This window comes from Schistocerca cancellata, chromosome 1, assembly GCF_023864275.1.
Source record: "Schistocerca cancellata isolate TAMUIC-IGC-003103 chromosome 1, iqSchCanc2.1, whole genome shotgun sequence".
Classification (NCBI taxonomy): Eukaryota; Metazoa; Arthropoda; class Insecta; order Orthoptera; family Acrididae; genus Schistocerca; species Schistocerca cancellata.
This window is the reverse complement of record NC_064626.1, coordinates 191,542,729-191,561,273: the sequence shown is the minus strand read 5'-3', so window position 1 is coordinate 191,561,273 and position 18,545 is coordinate 191,542,729.

The window sequence follows — 18,545 nt, the reverse complement described above, 5'->3', positions numbered from 1 at the left end:
GTGGTCGGGTAATCTCCCGGCAGCTCTGCACTGTCTGGAGACGAGCTGCGGTACTGCTCACCTACCACGGAGGGCCGGGGATGTCGACAACTGTTACAAGTACTAGTTTGCGACAGCACCGCTTAGTACGTCTCCCGAAGTCTGAGACCTGTGGACAGTGTGCCAGACCCCATCAGTTCAGCTCACCAAGCCAGAGGTAGAAATCTCTAACTGTAGTTGTGAGGTCGGCAGCTCACAGCGATCGAGCACAGCAGACCAGGCAGGCAGCTGTCTCGAAGCTGGAAGTAATCTTGCCCCACGGTAGCAGTACATCACAGGTTCTGCCTCATAGTTGGTGTATTGCAGTGTAAAGACGGAGATCGAAGCCCCGAAGCCTGAGTATTTATTATAGCTTGTCTGAGGTAATGACGTTATATTCGGCCGGTGATGACCGTAAGTGGCATACTTTTAAGGGCTCATAAGCGGTCTTTACAACCCTTATACTTCGCAAGAATCGCTTTCAGGACTTCAGCTTCTGCCTTTCCGCCATATCAGCAGGCTCATAGGTGTTCTTACGAAAGTTTTACTATTAGAATTACGTGATGTCTTCACCTTACATAGGTCAAATTTCTGACCGACGTTTCAAGCATCTCGCTCATGCGAGGTGAGACAGTATCTTCTGATCTTTGTGTTCTGCGTGTCTGTCGATTTGATTGCGGTAAGTGGCGTTTGCCGGGCTTCACTCGACTTGATGCTGGCTGGAGAGGACTTTGAGAAAATTTTACGTTTTGTAATTTAACCGCTTGTCTGCTTTTCTCTATCTCAGTGAGTCTTCCTAAAAATGTCAACCAAAGCTTCTAAAAGCTTACAAAACAAACTAATTTCCAACCTAAATTCGTGTGCTGAGCAAAAGTCTGACTATACTGAATTATACAACGGCTTAATATCATTTTCTCACCACTGTCTACACTTCGAAGCTAACTGTTTCTACATAAATGCAGTGCTTCTCTGAACGTAAACTGACTTCTGACATAAATGCGTAACTGGCCTTACAAAGAAATTCCTGTCCCAAAAATGTATTTTCATTTACATCATATCTTGACAAACGTCTCTGCAAATTTCTCGAAAGCCGCGCACAGCTTACAGCAGCAAAGCAACGTAAAAAAAGCTATGAGTGAAAATTTCGTAACATAAAGTGAAATGTGCCTACGTATATAATAAACTTAATCAAGGGTGGGAATACTAACGGGTAAGAAATGACAACTAGCAAAATTCTAATGAAATTCTGTATTAAAGACTAATGCTTTAAAAATCAACTGAATACTCACCGTAATATTTACATAACATGACTTTAAAAAATAACTTTCAGCAAGGGGAACGTCATCTTCCTATAAAAGTAATCCATACAGAAAATCTACTACCTAAACATCGATACTACAATTTCAATAATGCAAAACAGTAACACGCTCTTGCAGCATTCCTGAAAAACTCAAAAATAAACTCCTTAGCTTCTCTCTCCAATATTGCATCGAAAATATTCATAAATTCCGAGAAAATTTGCGTTCGTTAAAATACGTTTGATACTTAATACTTCTCAACTGCCAGGGAACCCCTTGAGTGTGAGGTCACAAAATGCCAACGGTGTTTCGGCATTTAGCGCCCTTTCATGCTACCATACTGGCTGCTAGTTACGACGCGGCAGGAGTGGAGGTACCTGATAGTGAGCACAGCGTGAGGCTGCGGAGCGTAGTTGAACTGCTTAGAGGACGAGTAACTCAGAACAGTACTACAGTGCTAGTGGTGTTAATACGAGACCGAGCAAGGGCAACGGTAAATAAAGCAAACAATGTGTTATGTCAAAAATAATAGTTGCCGAAGTGACATTTCGACAGACAGGAATCCAAGTTATTTCGCAGAGTGAGAAACAAGTGGCAGGTGAAATATTTGGGTTCTGCAAGATGAGCCAGTGGAATATGTGATGTCGTATGCGCTCGACTGAGCGGACAATGTACATGAGGAGTACAATGATGGCAATAAGTACTTAACAGGTGAAAGTGATACTGAAACAGGTGTCGAGCCATGTGCTTTATCATGCTAGTACCACAAGGAGCCACAAATCCGTCGTAAAGAACAATCGCTGTCACAAGGAGCGGGCACTAAATATAATTAGTCCCTACATACGTGAAGGATCATCCACTGCATAGTGAAAAAACAGTTATGAACAGATTTCCAATACGTTCGCAGCAGTATGACCGTGTAGCGTATAAGAAAAACTACATACAACAAAAATGATTAAAAGTTCAATAAACTTCTATGTTGTTGTTATTGTTGTGGTCTTCAGTCCAGAGACTGGTTTGATGCTGCATTCCATGCTACTCTATCCTGTCAAAGCTTATTCATCGCCCAGTACCTACTGCAACCTACATCCTTCTCAATCTGCTTAGTGTATTCATCTCTTAGTCTCCCTCTACGATTTTTACCCTCCGCGCTGCCCTCCAATGCTAAATTTGTGATCCCTTGATGCCTCAGAACATGTCCTACCAACCGATTCCTTCTTCTAGTCAAGTTGGGCCACAAATTTCTCTTCTCCCCAATGCTATTCAATACCTCCTCATTCGTTATGTGATCTACCCATCTAATCTTCAGCATCCTTCTGTAGTACCACATTTCGGAAGCTTCTATTCTCTTTTTGTCTAAACTAGTTATCGTCCACGTTTCGCTTCCATACATGGCTACACTCCATACAAATATCTTCAGTAAAGATTTCCTGACACCTAAGTCTATACTCGATGTTAGCAAATTTCTCTTCTTCAGAAACGCCTTCCTTGCCATTGCCAGTCTACATTATATACCCTATCTACTTCGACCATCATCAGTTATTTTGCTCCCCAAATAGCAAAACTCATTTACTACTTCAAGTGTCTCATTTCCTAATCTAATACCCTGGGCATCATCCGATTTAATTCGACTGCATTCAATTATACTCGGTTTGTTTTTGTTGATTTTCATCTCCTCCTTTCAAGACACTGTCCATTCCGTCCAACTGCTCTTCCAAGTCCTTTGCTGTCTCTGACAGAATTACAATGTCATCGGCGACCCTCAAAGTTTTTATTTCTTCTCCATGGATTTTAATTCCTACTCCAAATTTTTCTTTTGTTTCCTTTACTGCTTGCGCAATATATAGATTGAATAACATCGGCGAGACGCTACAACCCTGATTTACTCCAACCACTGCTTCCCTTTCATGCCCCTAGACTCTTATTTCTGCCATCTGGTTTCTGTACAAATTGTAAAAGGCCTTTCGCTCCCTGAATTTACCCCTGCCACCTTCAGAATATGAAAGAGAGTATTCCAGTCAACATTGTCAAATGCTTTTTCTAAGTCTACAAATGCTACGTACGTGGGTTTGCCTTCCCTTAATCTATTTTCTAAGATAAGTCGTGGGTCAGTTTTGTCTCACGTGTTCCAACATTTCTACGGAAATCAAACTGATCTTCCCCGAGGTCGGCTTCTACCAATTTTTCCATTCGTCTGTAAGGAATTCGTGTTAGCAGCCAAGGCTTATTAAACTGATAATTCGGTAATTTTCACATCTGTCAACTCCTGCTTTCTTTGCGATTGGAATTATTATATTCTTCTTGAAGTCTGAGGATATTTCGTCTGTTTCATACATCTTGCTCACAAGATGGTAGAGTTTTGTCATGACTGGCTCTCCCAAGGCTATCAGTAATTCTAATGGAATGTTGTCTACTCCCGGGGCCTTGTTTCGACTCAGGTCTTTCAGGGCTCTGTCTAACTCTTCACGCAGTATCATATCTCCCATTTCATCTTCATCCGCTTCCATTTCCATAATATTTTCCAAGAATATCGCCCTTGTATAGCCCCTGTATATACTCTTCCCACTTTTCTGATTTCCCTGCTTTGCTTAGAACTGGGTTTCCATCTGAGCTCTTGATGTTCATGCAAGTGGTTCTGTTTTCTCCAAAGGTCTCTTTAATTTTCCTGTAGGCAGTATCAATCTTACTTCTAGTGATATACGCCTCTACATCCTTACATTTTTCCTCTAGCCATCCCTGCTTAGCCATTTTGCACTTCCTGACGATTTCAGTTTTGAGACGTTTGTATTCCTTTTTGCCTGCCTCATTTATTGCATTTTCGGATTTCCACCTGTCATCAATTAAATTCAGTACCTCTTCTGTTACCCAAGGATTTCTATTAGCCTTCGTCTTTTTACCCACTTGAGCTTCTGCTGCTTTCACTATTTCATCTCTCAAAGCTACCCATTCTTTTTCTACTGTATTTCTGTCCCCATTCTTGTTAATCGTTCCCTATGCTCTCCATGAAACTCTCTGGTTCTGTCAGTTTATCCAGGTCCCATCTCCTTAAATTCCCAACTTTTTGCAGTTTCTTTAGCTCTAATCTACAATTCATAACCAATAGATTGTGGTCAGAGTCCACATCTGCCTCTGGAAATGTCTTACAATTTAAAACCTGATTCCTAAATCTCTATCTTACCATTATATAATCTATCTGAAACCTGTCAGTATCTCCAGGCTTCTTCCATGTATACAACCTTCTTTTTTGATTCTTGAACCAAGTGTTAGCTATGATTAAGTTATACTCTGTGCAAAATTCTACCAGGCGGCTTCCTCTTTCATTCCTTACCCCCATTCCATATTCACCTACTAAGTTTCCTTCTCTTCCTTTTCCTACTATCGAATTCCAGCCGCCCATTACTACTAAATTTTCGTCTCCCTTTACTATCTGAATAATTTCTTTTATCTCATCATACATTTCATCAATCTCTTCGTCATCTGCGGAGTTAGTCGGCTTCGTGTCTATCTTGGCCACAATAATACGTTGCTTACTCGCATTCCTATTTTTTTTATTCCTTAGTAAACCTACTCCTGCATTACTCATATTTTATTTTGCATTTATAACCCTGACCACCAGTCTTGCTTCTCCTGCCATCGAACTTCGCTAATTCCCACTATATCTAACTTTAACCTATCCATTTCCCTTTTTAAATTTTCTAACCTACCTGCCCGATTAAGGGATCTGACATTCCACGCTCCGACCTGTAGAACGTCAGTTTTCTTTCTCCTGATAACAACGTCCTCCTGAGTAGTCCCCGCCCGGAGATCCGAATGGGGGACTATTTTACCTCCGGAATATTTTACCCAAGAGGACGCCATCATCATTTAACCATAAGCAAAGATGCATGCCCTCGGGAAAAATTACGACTGTAGTTTCCCCTTGCTTTCAGCCGTTCGCAGTACCAGCACAGCAAGGCCGTTTTGGTTAGCGTTACAAGGCCAGATCAGTCAATCATCCAGACTTACCCCTGCAACTACTGAAAAAGCTGCTGCCCCTCTTCAGGAACCATACGTTTGTCTGGCCTCTCAGCAGATACCTCTCGGTTGTCGTTGCACCTACGGTACGGCTATGTGTATGGTTGAGGCACGCAATCCTCCCCACCAACGGTAAGGTCCATGGTTCATGGGGGGGGGGGGGACTTCTATATAATAACTTAATTCAGAATTCAAATAATTGAATTAAATCTAGATGGGAGGGTCAAAAGAAAAAATAGAAAAGTAATTAAGTATCGCAAAGACTTTATTAATGAAGACAACACCCAAATAACAGAAGGAGTCAGGCAGCCAATGTTTTAAACAATCAGAGTTTAAGGGATAAAGCAACAGAGTAAATGGAAGAAGTGATGCTACGTATACAAAGGCGTATCACAACTGTATCAGGCTGTACCGAAAGAATGAAAATGTAATTGACGCATTCAAAGAAAACACGTCAGGAAGCTGATAATGTCTCAAGTCCTGTCCTTTACATATATCACTATTGGAAGCTGTATTCCCAAATGTTTTTTTCAGACCATTTTAGAGGCGCCTAGAAAGGACTAGAAAGGATTATGTACTCAAAAACCGTAACGCATCTATTTCAAACTAGGAAAGTAACTCTTAATTTATGTTTAGATGTGCTCTCTCAGGGAACGTACTGTTTTTCAGTACATGAATAAGGTTATATAAAATAAAAATGGGAAAAAAATATATTTTGAACTGATTTTTACTACACTTTATCAAAAGCATTTGACAATGCAGGCCATAGCATTCCCCTAGAGAAGCAAAATTATTATGGGTATCTGACACCTTTATTGTAAATATCTTCCTTCATCTCTGCTTAAAAGCATGAAGAGTGATGCATTAAGAGACCCAGTATATGTCCTGAACGATACAGCACCTGGAGAATGGGTAGTATTCAGTTCAGGTGAACCACAGAGATGAGTATTGAGTACACGCTTATTCTTGTTGCACTGAATGATCCGTCATTATATATGCAAGAAACAGAAATGGTTATCTCCGACAATACAAGTATTATAATCGAGTCTAGAGAAAAAACTCAATATTCGTAAAGTCAATAAAAATTTTCCTTTAAACGTAATGCTCTATTGTCAGCAAACAGAATGTCACAGAAGTTACATAAATACAGCATATGCAATTTTTTGCTGTAGAAGATCTGACCATGCCCCAGGAAATAATAAGTGCGGGTAAATCAATAACTGGAAGAGAATGTTCTTCATTCTTAAGTGTTTAAATTGATAAGGAGTTGTACTGGAAGTTACATGCTACAGACTTGCATAATCTTCCAAGATATGGAAGTTATAAGTTACAGTTGAAGAATGTAACGACTTACAAAAATTTAAAGCTAGAAGTAGAATTGTCTTACACTACCTATCACTCAGCCTTATTGTGACATAGAAGGGAATAAAGTATTTCGTAGCAAACATCTTTGATCACCTGCCCAGTAATGTAAAGAAGTCTACAGCTTATAAAATTAGCGTCAGACACAAACTTAAATTTCATCTGTTTGAAAAATCCTTCTGCCTGTCTGTATGTTTGCCCCCCCCCCTCTCTCTCTCTCTCTCTGTGTGTGTGTGTGTGTGTGTGTGTCTGTGTGCATACATATGACACAGATAAAGAGAGAGAAAGAGAAACAGAATGCAAAAAAATGTGAATATCTTAAGACAATAATGTACGTCGTCAGCATGTTCTCGTAGTTTTGAATGATAAAATGTATTACAGTTATAAATATTATAATTATAAATATACGTTACATAATGCCTTCATGGGTACACGCCGCAGTTATGAATCACAGTGCGCTAAAAGAATTAAACTAAACTCTGATGATTAGACTTCGTTACGTTGAATTCAAGACAGGTTACACGAACTTACCTCCACTCGCCAACAGCTTATTAATTTATAATCGCTTGTGACGCAAGTGGCATACTGGAGTTACTTACAGTCATCGTACATTTCCACAAGGTATACCATTAAATAAAATTATGTGCAGCTTTTCTGTATGTGATAGTACCACTACTAGCCTTGTAAGCAACATTTTATCAAATATTACGTTCCTTCCCTCATATTTCTCATGCTTGTGTAAAGACTCTCAGTTCAGTCTATTACTGTAATACTTGCCGGAGATACTGGCTTGTCTTTGAAGCCTATATCCACGAAAAGAGTTTCGAAGACAGTGGGGAAGTTAGACTTCAGATACTCGAATGGTTTGTCGAATTGCAGGCTGTAGTCCAAATACCATCCACCAGTACTGCCCCACCTGTATACCGTGAGCTCCATCTGCAACAATACCACAGCATATCATCAGAGAAACTTACACGGAAAACTTTCTGAGAGTATGCCACTACGAGACAATTTTCGAGAAAATTTAGTGGAATCATGTAGAACAATTTGTGTATTTCCAGACGTAACAGATTGTGTGAAATCAAAAGAAAGTAGTGGATTTCAAGATGTTGTTGTATCCGTCACTTAGCGTTCAGAAATGATTTCTATTTGGATCTTATTTTTTTAACCAGTGCAAAGGAGGTTGTACACTATTTTGCAATTTCTATTATTTCTAGACATTCATCAGATTGATAAAGTTGGAATTATAATTACCAGATTTCCAGCTCTAAGTTGCAAATAAGACCTATTTTACTTTGTAAAAGTGTACATAACAATAACTGAAAGTCCTTCGCCAACTGAGAGCAGCAATAGTTAAATACCCAAAGAAAAAAGATCTATTGACTTCGTACTGCAGGAGACGATGAGGAGTAGCTTTATTTCAGCAATATATACAATTTTGGGAAATTGCAAACGGTTGTCTTTCCGCGTTGTATTATAAACCATTGAATAATATCCAACAGGTCCACTATATACGAGTAAGCTGGTATATAGAAAGAAGTTTAAGCGAAGTAAAACAGATGACTAAACTTAAGCGATATTGTTCGACAATAATATCAATTTAACCAATATTATTGTATAACAATACCAGAAATTTTGTAGTACAGACAAATATATTAATCCTTGCGAAAATGCAAGTACCTCGATTTGTAGAAGAACCGGTTAAGCAACAAAAATGTTCCTTAAGTTAAAGTACAGGTCACTCTCATCACATTTATAGAATTTGTCATGTACTTTTAAGGAAATTTCATTACTTCTTTGATTCTTTCTGTTTTACTAGATACAAAACTTCATATGTTATTATTGGAGGGCTTCAATATCGTCCTAAAATTATAGACATTGCAATGTTGAGCGTTCTACAGTCCAATACGTATAGTTTTTCAGGATTAGGGAGCATTTCATATGATGATGAGGTTAACCTTTCAGGGAAACAGTTGCCTAAGCAGCCTGCCACTGTTTCAGCGTAATGTATTTTGCAGGATATGTTTTAAAAATTCCTTTTGAGTCCTTCAATACACGTTTCTCTAAGCCTTCTCATACAGTTCTACTTACAATTATTTATTTATGTCAGCCTTCACCATTTCACATGGAGGCACCTCAGCATTAATATATGAGAGATGTTTAAGTTCCCAATATAGAAAGTGATTTTTCATTATTAATGTTCTTATAAAAATTCTAGCCGAACATCTGGAATCGCTCAGCTACGTATTTATTACATTCTATTAGTCAATCTCTTTCTCCCTGTCACTGTCCATCTCTCCCTTCAACCTCACTGTGTCCCTATCCCATTGCCCCTCCCTTTATCCAACTGCTACTCCTGTCTCTCTCTCTCTCTCTCTCTCTCTCTCTCTCTATCTGCCTCTCTGCCCCCATCCCCCCAATCCTCTGTTCATCTGCTGCTGCCCCATCTCTCTGACCATTTGCTTCTCTCCCTCTATTGATACACTGCTATCCCCTCTGTCTCTTTTCCTCTGTTCTCTAGCTCCTCCTATCCTCTGTCTTCTCCTCAACCAATCTAAGTCAACACCCTCCTGTCCCTCTCTCTGTTCATTTCCTCCTCCATTTCTTTGCCCATCTCCTCCTGTTTCCTTTTGCTGTCCATCTCCCTCTCTGTCAGGCCTGCTCCTTCTCCCACAGTCTCCATCCAACTCCTGCTTCTTCCTTTCTCTGTCCACCACCCCATTACCCTCTCTCTGTCCATTTCATCTTCCCTTCCTCTGTCCATTTCCCCTCACCTTCTCACTGACCATTTCCTCCTCTCCCATATCTGTGATCATCCTCCACCTTCCCCCTCTCTTTCTAGCCACCTCTTCCACCCCATTTTCTTTGAGCGTTATCACCACCACCCCTAACGAGTATTTCTGAATTTTGTCCCCAGATTATTCCTGCCCCAATAGTAAGTTTGGCTGATTGAATTCAGGGGCTTAGCAGCAACTTTTTACCCGCAGCTTTGCCTGCATACCTACATGACACATATTTAACATATTTAATACATATGGGGTGACCAAAAAATCAATTAACACTAGAAAATTCAATATTTCGTGTCATAACACATGTAGGGATGTAGTTGTTGATACATATGCTTGAAAGGACATGATGTTTTATTGAAACCAAAAAAGCGCGCAACATGACCAACAGATGGCATTTCCTATGATGCAAAGGAAGTTCAGTAAGTCGGCTGTCACTCATCAACAATACCTGTAGTCAAGGAACAATGTTGTGAGCAGCACTGTACAGTATATAATCAAGTACGGTGAGAAACTGCCGAGGGAGGTTGTCTTCTAGCATCCCCAACAAGGTTGGACGATCGCTGTAGACTTGCGGCTTCAGGCAACTCCACAATCAATAATCACACGGATTGAGGTTTGGGGAACTGGGAGACCCAGCACGACAGAAGTTGCGGATCAGCAAGCGATCTCCATCAAACGACGTGAGCAAGAGCTCTGTCATATGTGTATCAATTAGGGATGCCCCAGCCTGCATAAAATTCGTACGTGATTTTGTCTGGTCGCCCGTTACGGGGACGATCGTCTTCACATTTTGATCATTTTCTTCGCAGCGACGTTTCTCATGGGACCTTAACAGTTCGAAAACCTTCTTATGGCGATAGAATCGTAAAGCTGTAGTAGCGTATACTCCATTCTGATAGTAAAGCTTCACTAACAGTGCCTCTTCTGGTAAAGTCAACATGGCACAATTGTTGGCACATCTGACCCCCTGTCTCACTACAGCTCATTTTATACACAAATCTCTTGCGGCGTCAGTGACATGTTACTCCCGAGCGCCATACGTTGGCCGGAATTTGCACTCGCATTCGGTTTCAATAAAACCCCATATTATTTTAGGCACGTGTGACAAGTTTCACCTCTCTACCTACATTATTCCCTACGTTTCTGCACTTATTTTTACACATATTTCGCATATATTTATCATATTTCATTACATATTTAACCATATATTTCACTCACATCGCTAGCGAACTTTACCCTCCAGTTTCGTTTGAATGCAGCTCAATATTTATGGCGTGACATCTTCAGAATTGTGTGTCGGAAAACGACATAATTTTCGCTGTATGTGAAACGTGTTGCGAATCGAGTCAATAGTAAAACAGTAACAAATCAATTTGTCAGCATGAGGCGGCAATTTTTGACTCTTCTCAGTGTTTATGGCTTCATATCTCCTGAACTATGTGTTGTAAATATTTTCCACTTATATTTAATGGTACATGTTAATACTGTCTGCAAAATGTGTTGGCAATAGAGTTGTTGGTCAAGAAACAATAAATTAAAAGCTCATGCCAGGTGAAGTAGTTTTACTGCATAAATAACAAAAAAGTAGTAAGCGATAAACTTTTTTCCTTTCATCAGTTTTTGGTGGACGGATGAGCGAGAAAACGTCTCGAAAAGTTTTAAAAGTATGTACAATGTAAATTATGCTTCTTATACAACCCCAACCCAATCCCACAGCTTTGAGAGGCAGGAGGTTCTTAAGCACACAGTGGTTCTTTATAGACTGAAATGGATACTTGTAAGAAGTTTGAATGAAACTGATACAGTGGTTTACAAGGAGATGTGTACGCGCACATATACATATATACAGTTTTATAATACAATCTAAGGCAAGAAAATGGATTCGCCAGGTAACACGTAGGAATTATTCGAAAGGGAGGGAAATCTGTAGATGTGATGCACGTGTACAGGAAAACAAATCATTCCTATTCCACAATTCCTCCAGAGGGATATAGTGCCAAATTCTGTTCAACTAACGCTTTAAATTGTCAAAATCGTGACACGGTTGGAGGGCCTTGAACGTAATGCTCCAGGCGTTCTCATTTGAGGAGAGATCCGACGATCTTGCTGGGCAAGGTAGGGTCTGGCAAGCACTAAGACAAGAAGTAGATACCCTCACTTTGTGCAAGTGGGCATTATCTTGTTAACATGTAACCACAGGATAACTTGTCGTGAAGAGCGATAAAACAGGGCGTAGAAAGTCGTCGACGTACTGCTGCGCTGTAATAGTACCACGCATGACAACCGAAGAGGTCCTGCTATGAAAACAAATGACATCCTAGACCATCACTCCTGGTTGTCGGGTCATATGGAGCGCGACAGTAAGGCTGGTATCCCACTACTGTGTGGGGCTTCTCCAGGGACGTCTTCGGCCTGGAATCTCAGTGACTGCAGCAGAATTGCCTTCAGTAATGGATTTCCTCTGTGACACCTTTTATGGCACAGTAGGTCAACTTGAAGAACGGATCACATGAGCTGTGCTGAACCCGTTAACTAGCGACGACTTGTCTGGAGACTCCCTGGACAGGGTTAGGATGCCAACCTGATTATCGCCTATGATATGGTCCGACAATATGGAATGATGGTCTGAGGTGCCACTCCTTTCATAGTAAGACCCGTTTGGTTGTCATTCGCGACATGCTTGTAGTAAAACGGTACGTCGACGATAATCTACGCCCTGTTTTGTTGCCCATCTGGCAAGCTATACAGGGCTTATATTTCAGTAAAATAACCCCCGCCCCCTCATGGCGAGAGCTTCTGCTGCTACTGTTCATGCTTGATAAACCCTATTTTAGCCGTCAAGGTCGCTTGATCTTTCCCCAACAGAGAACGTTTACAACATTATGAGTATGGCTCTGAAACCAACTTTGGATTTTGACCATCTACCGCGTCATTTGGAGAATTTAAAGCGATATCCCTCAGGAGGACATCCAACAAACGTATCAGTGAATGGGAAGCTGAATAACTGCTTCCAGAAGGGCCACAGGCGGACCAATGCATTATTGACTTGCTTCATTTGTGAAACTGTTTCTGTTGTATAAATCAACAATTTTTTCTAAAATTGGAATCATTTGGTTATGTGTATATGTATGTGACATCGATTGACGTCCTATTCGGATAATGCCTTCTTGTTTTTTTTTGTTTTTTTTTGTCTGGCTTCTCTTTTTCCGGTTTCTCAAGAGATATGCTGCTGCTGCCTACGAACCTGGTTTGGTATTTCTGGGATCAGTTAGATGGTCTGTTATAGCAACGGACTGTTGTATAACTCTGGACTGAGTGAATTCTAGAATGTTTAACCTGTGTTTAGTGTTACCTCAATCTGTCTGCGACAGTAACTGAATATCCAACTACCGCAGCCCAACAATCAGTGGTAGCCTAACACTTTCTCCCAGATTGACATGAAATTAATTACTCTGAAGTGTGTCTACATGAGCCTCTTCATCATTTTGTTTAACATTTATTCTGGGCGCAAACTGCAAAAAAGAAGGAAAAAAGAAGAAGAGAAACTGAGCAGCTGTGTGTGTCTATAGTGGACGAAAAGTATATTACCTTTATTGCACCCAACATCTTACTAAGAATTTCGGAAGTTATCGGAGTCCCACGTGCATATTCAATACATCTAAGTGCAGTATGTCAGAGTATACATCATTTCCTCATCTCATCTGATGAATGAAAAGCATGAATGAGAGTGTACAAGGTAAATTTCAATGTGTAGATCTGTGGCAGTAAAGGTAGTCTGCTATGTGGCAGAATAGCCAATCCTATAAGTCACGTATCAGGAAGCAAAGAGTTTTCTGTTCGCCTAGGGCAAAGCTCTTGTACAGTTTGGCAACACACAGTAGGGAGCTCTCTGGGAACTTCCGGAAGAATGGAACGCGTCGGATACAAAAGAATTCTCTTGGCAGTGTACCGGGAGACGCGAGACGAGCAACTTCGACTAAGTTTAAGTGTGTCTATTCTTACTTGATTCATTATCTTATTTTTGTAGATTTCAGCTACAGTCAAAATTACTGTCTTGCTCTCCTCGCTTATCGCTCGTTTAGCGGTATACGGAATTTTTCTTGCTAATTTAGGAACATTATGAGCAGTTGCATTTAGCCACGCATGGAAGCCATTGTTCTGTTCTACCTCTGTTCAGACATGTGGACTCGTGATGTATCTTCTCATTTCAAACTGATTTAGTTCGTTGTTATCCTCACGAGAATAGTATAATTGTACAGATTTCTGAACATTCGCTAGTTTAGATTTCAGTTCGTTATGTAGCTTCGACGTGTCTTTGTCGTCTCAGCACGTGTTAAGCACGGTCTGAGAGCCTAAAGTACACACATCGTGACTCATAGTAACACACCTTCTTCAATTTGCTTAGCTAATGTGAATTTTAGCACTCACATTATCCAGAGTTTCTGTATGTGACAACCACGTGTTCTCGGATTGAGAGAGTCGTTAAACGTCACTGTTATTGATTCTCCAGGTAAAACTTCCAAATTAGTTTGAGAACCTCTTCTATGGTGGAACTATGCGTACTGGCGTTTTCCTTTACTCTTATGTCCGTCCTGAATTTGTATTACATATGTATATGTGTGTGAACGTTGCCATTGAAAAATTACTCTGGCACTCCCATGATCAATAATTAATGACAAATTGTGGTGGGGTCTCAAAGATGCAGTTGTAAATGTGACTTTGTAGCTCAGCCAAGAGTGTTGTGAAGAACAGCAACCATCACTCATTTATTAGTTGATTAGGTTATTATTTTGTTCAGCTCTCCTTAAATAAACGTGGTATTTTTACAAGAACGCATGCTTAAGTATTCCCACACAAACGTCCATTTTACATCCTGCTGCTATCCATCGTGCAACACACAATTACGGCGAAGTTATTTATTTAATATTTATTCAACTATCTTAATTGTGCAAATCAATCACTGACAGATATCCTACAACTGTTGCACTGACGCTCTGGCGCTGTCGACAATTTTTGCAGCTGCGTCATTAATGAATGTATCGAGATTCAAGTAAGGGATCCCCCAACATGTCGTGATTGCGGCTTCATACTTATTAGTGCCTGATAGACCGATCTCTGATTAAGAAGAGGAATGATATAAGCTGCTATCATGACCGGGAATCTGCAGCCCACATCTCCACCACGAACTGAGCACGAATGCAGCCAGTCGTATGGCTGGCAAGAGCAGGCACACGCTGCAGGCCCGCCACGCATACGACTGAGAGTCACCCAAAGAAAAGAAAATAGAGTATAGGTAATAAACATAAATATTCCTGATGACTACTTCCCAAATTTAAGAAGATCAACTAAGAAATTGGGTCAAGATTTAGCAAAGAAATTTTCAGGAAAACCCATCGAATATGTCTGGATGAATGATGTTCGAGTTTTAATCGATAAATTAACAGTAATTCGTGGAAAAGAATTAGCTGGAAATAAAAATTATCACAATGAAGACGTTGGAATAACACAGATGTTAACAAACAAATTTAGTCACTTTTTATTAATAATCCCAAAGGAATTTCATGTTTGATAATTTTTTGAATAATCTTGACAACCGATTTTAGAAAAGTAAAAACTTCGAAGAAGTTAAGTAGATTGGGCTTTTGATAATTTATCAATGCCAGAGGTGAATGTACAAGGATATAAATACTGTTGATGTTTCATTAAGCTTTAAGAAAGACTTACACATGGGGATTCAGGAATTATTCCATTAGATGAAGCTTGTAAAAAACGTGATATTGCCTATAGAGATAATAAGGTCGTAGAAAAAAGACACAAAGCAGATAAAGAACTACAATCACATGTGAAGAAAGAATACATGTAAGTGATGCTTCATTAGGAGAAAAAACCTCTGCAATTGCAGTTAGAGGAATAATGTATGATAAACGAAAATTAGTTAAGGGATTATGTGTGGATGATGATAGATAGGGATTCAGAATTTATTAATCCTTATAATTTTTAATGTGCATAAATGAATAAATTTTCAGTAGATTATACTTTGCTTAAAAGTGACAAAACTAAACCAAAATCAATTAAAATAAAAGAAAATAAAATAATGGACAGTTACCTAGTATTGAACCATTTTTACTGCTGCACAAAGAAAAGACAAAGCAACAGCTAATGCATTCAAAGACTAGTAGGAATATACTTTTTACATTATGAATTCCTGTTGTGAAAAAAGGCTATCAAATATCTAACAAAAAAGGAAAAAGGTAAAGGACTAACACAACTTGAAGATGGATTTATTCCATTACTATCAGCTGGATTTCCATATCCAGAAACCATTAGTTCACTTGCTGGTGGTTTTACAACTATCGCAATTGCAGTAACAAACAAGAAAAAGCTGATACATATTGGGAGAATGGGAAAGACATAATGAAGGAATAGGGAACAAAGGAAAAGGAGTACAAAATTCCAAAAAATAATTTAAAAGTATAATAAACCATTATCAAATTATGACATAGAAAAATTTGCTAAACAATTGAAAATTAAATATTTTCATGGCGTTTTTATGATTGATGAACTACACAATGAACCAAAAAATTTAGGATTTAGCATAGTTAATTTAGGTACATCTGATCACTTAAGTACCCACTGGATGTATTATTTTAAGAATAAAGATATAAAATCTGATTTTGATTCATTTACTGGTAATATCTCATAGTAACTAAACAAATATTTGGGAAAACGACCTCTACTACAATACTGAGAGAATAGGAAACTTCAATGAAGTAATTTGTGGTCGTTTGTGTTTATTTGTTTTGAAACTCTTATGCATGAATTATAAGTTTAATGATATTTTGAATTTAATAAATGGGCATATGTGGAAATAAAACACAGCCTAAAGGTCACACAATTAATAGTCAGATAAATGTAGAAAACATAAGAAAGCAATTAGAAGCAAAAATTGATCCAAAAACAGAACCTTTAATTAAACAATTTCATAAAGAATTACATTACATTTTTAAAGCAACTAAATGGTATATTGAGTTTAGAGGCAGAAGAATAGTACATATAAAAGATCTGATGCTGTTACTAAACAATACTTAGAAAAATAATATCTAACAAAACCTGAATATGCAAGTATTCTAACACAATGCGATAAATATAAGTAACAAAACCTGAATATGGAGGTATTCTAACACAATTTGATAATTAAATCACTAAAACACATATTAATGTGAGAGTCACACAGATCCATCATAATAATTAATGAAAAAAAGATCAAATGTGATTTCTGTGGTCTAAAGAATCTGCTTATATCCTCTAGATAAAAATTCAGGAAGAGTGTCCTGTATTGATTGATAATATTCCGAAAATTTGAAACAAAATTAATGTATCTATTGATTTCTATTCGTTTGATGAAAAATATCAAGTGTTCCCATTAAAAATTATGAAAGTTAAGAAAGAGAAACATTTAAATCTCCTTTACTTCAAGGAAGAAGTTTATTCACACTATCGTTGTATAAGAAATTTATCTAGGCTTGTTTCAGGTCTAATTAATAAACATGAAGAAGTAAAATTTATTTGTGATTTCTATTTCTTCCGTTTCACTAGTAAAGAAGAATTTAATAACCACTTATCAAGCTTTTTAGTTAACAAACCATTAAAAGTAGAAAAGTCAGAGAAAGATTCCTATAAAAGTTATAAAAATTATCAATATATACAGAAAGTTTAATTTATTATTTATGCTTATTATGAATGTTAAATATTGACAATGGACAAGTGTCAACCGAATCCAGAAAATTCATATACAATGAAATGTCAAAAATGAGATCAAGTGGATTATTTTATCATATTTAATATATAAATGGAGATTGTAAAGATCCTGTTGCTTATAGAAGGCCAAATTGTAATAAGAAATATATGAAATATTGCAGAAATTGTAAGAATTATTTTGAAGTTAAGGAAATTAAATCATTAAGTCCTGAAGAAACAATCAAGATACGGAAGATCGAAAACATGTACATTGTGTCACTGTCATTATACACCAAAAAATAAAAAGGTTCATCATCATGATCATATGACTGGAAAATATATAATCAATTATGTAATAAATGTAATTTACATTTAAAATATCCAAGATTTGTACCAGTTAATACACACAATTAACGAGGATATGACTTGAATCTGCTTGTGAAAGAACTTAGTTATGATGAAAAAGGAATAGATTGAATATCACACAACAAATACAGATAAATTAATTTTGCTAACATGAGAGAAAATTTGAAAATGAGATTTATCGACACATTTAAATTTATGGCTTCTTCTCCTGACAGACTTTCATCAGATCTGAGGAGACCTGAAATGATAACCATTATAACATTTTTCCTGAAGAATTATTCGAATTAGTGATCAGAAAAAGTGTATATCCATAGGAGTACATGGATTCTTGGAAAAAAGTTGAATGGGCACAGTTACCAGCAATGGTAGAATTTTACAGTAAACTGAATGACTGAAATAACTGATGAAAATTATAAACATGTAATACTAGTTTGAGAAAAATCTAATATTAAAAAATCTCGATTCAATCATTAAAATTATCTCCAGCTTTTGGTGTCATGGTAGCATTCTTGCTTTCTGATCACGGGGTCCCAGTTTCGATTCCTGGCGGGATCACAAATTTTCACCTGCCCCGAGGTGACTAGGTGTTAGGAGCTTGCCTAGTATGGCAGTGTTGGTCTCCCGCATCGTTGCCCTATGCTCTGTCAAGAAGCATGCGACTTCATTTCCTATCCATATCTTAAGACTGATGTATTCTTAATGTCTGATGTACTTGAAAATTTTCAAGAACTTGTTAAAAGTAAATGATTTGGATCCATCTTGTTATTTTACTAACCTAGGATTATCTTGGGATGCAATGTTGAAATCGACTAAGGAGCCAATTGATTTATTATAATATGATTTTAATGGTTAAAAAAGAATAAGGGGTATATTATCACAGCATTGTAGAAGATACATCAAAACAAACAATAAATATATGAAATATAAATATAATAATATAATATAAATATATAAATATATA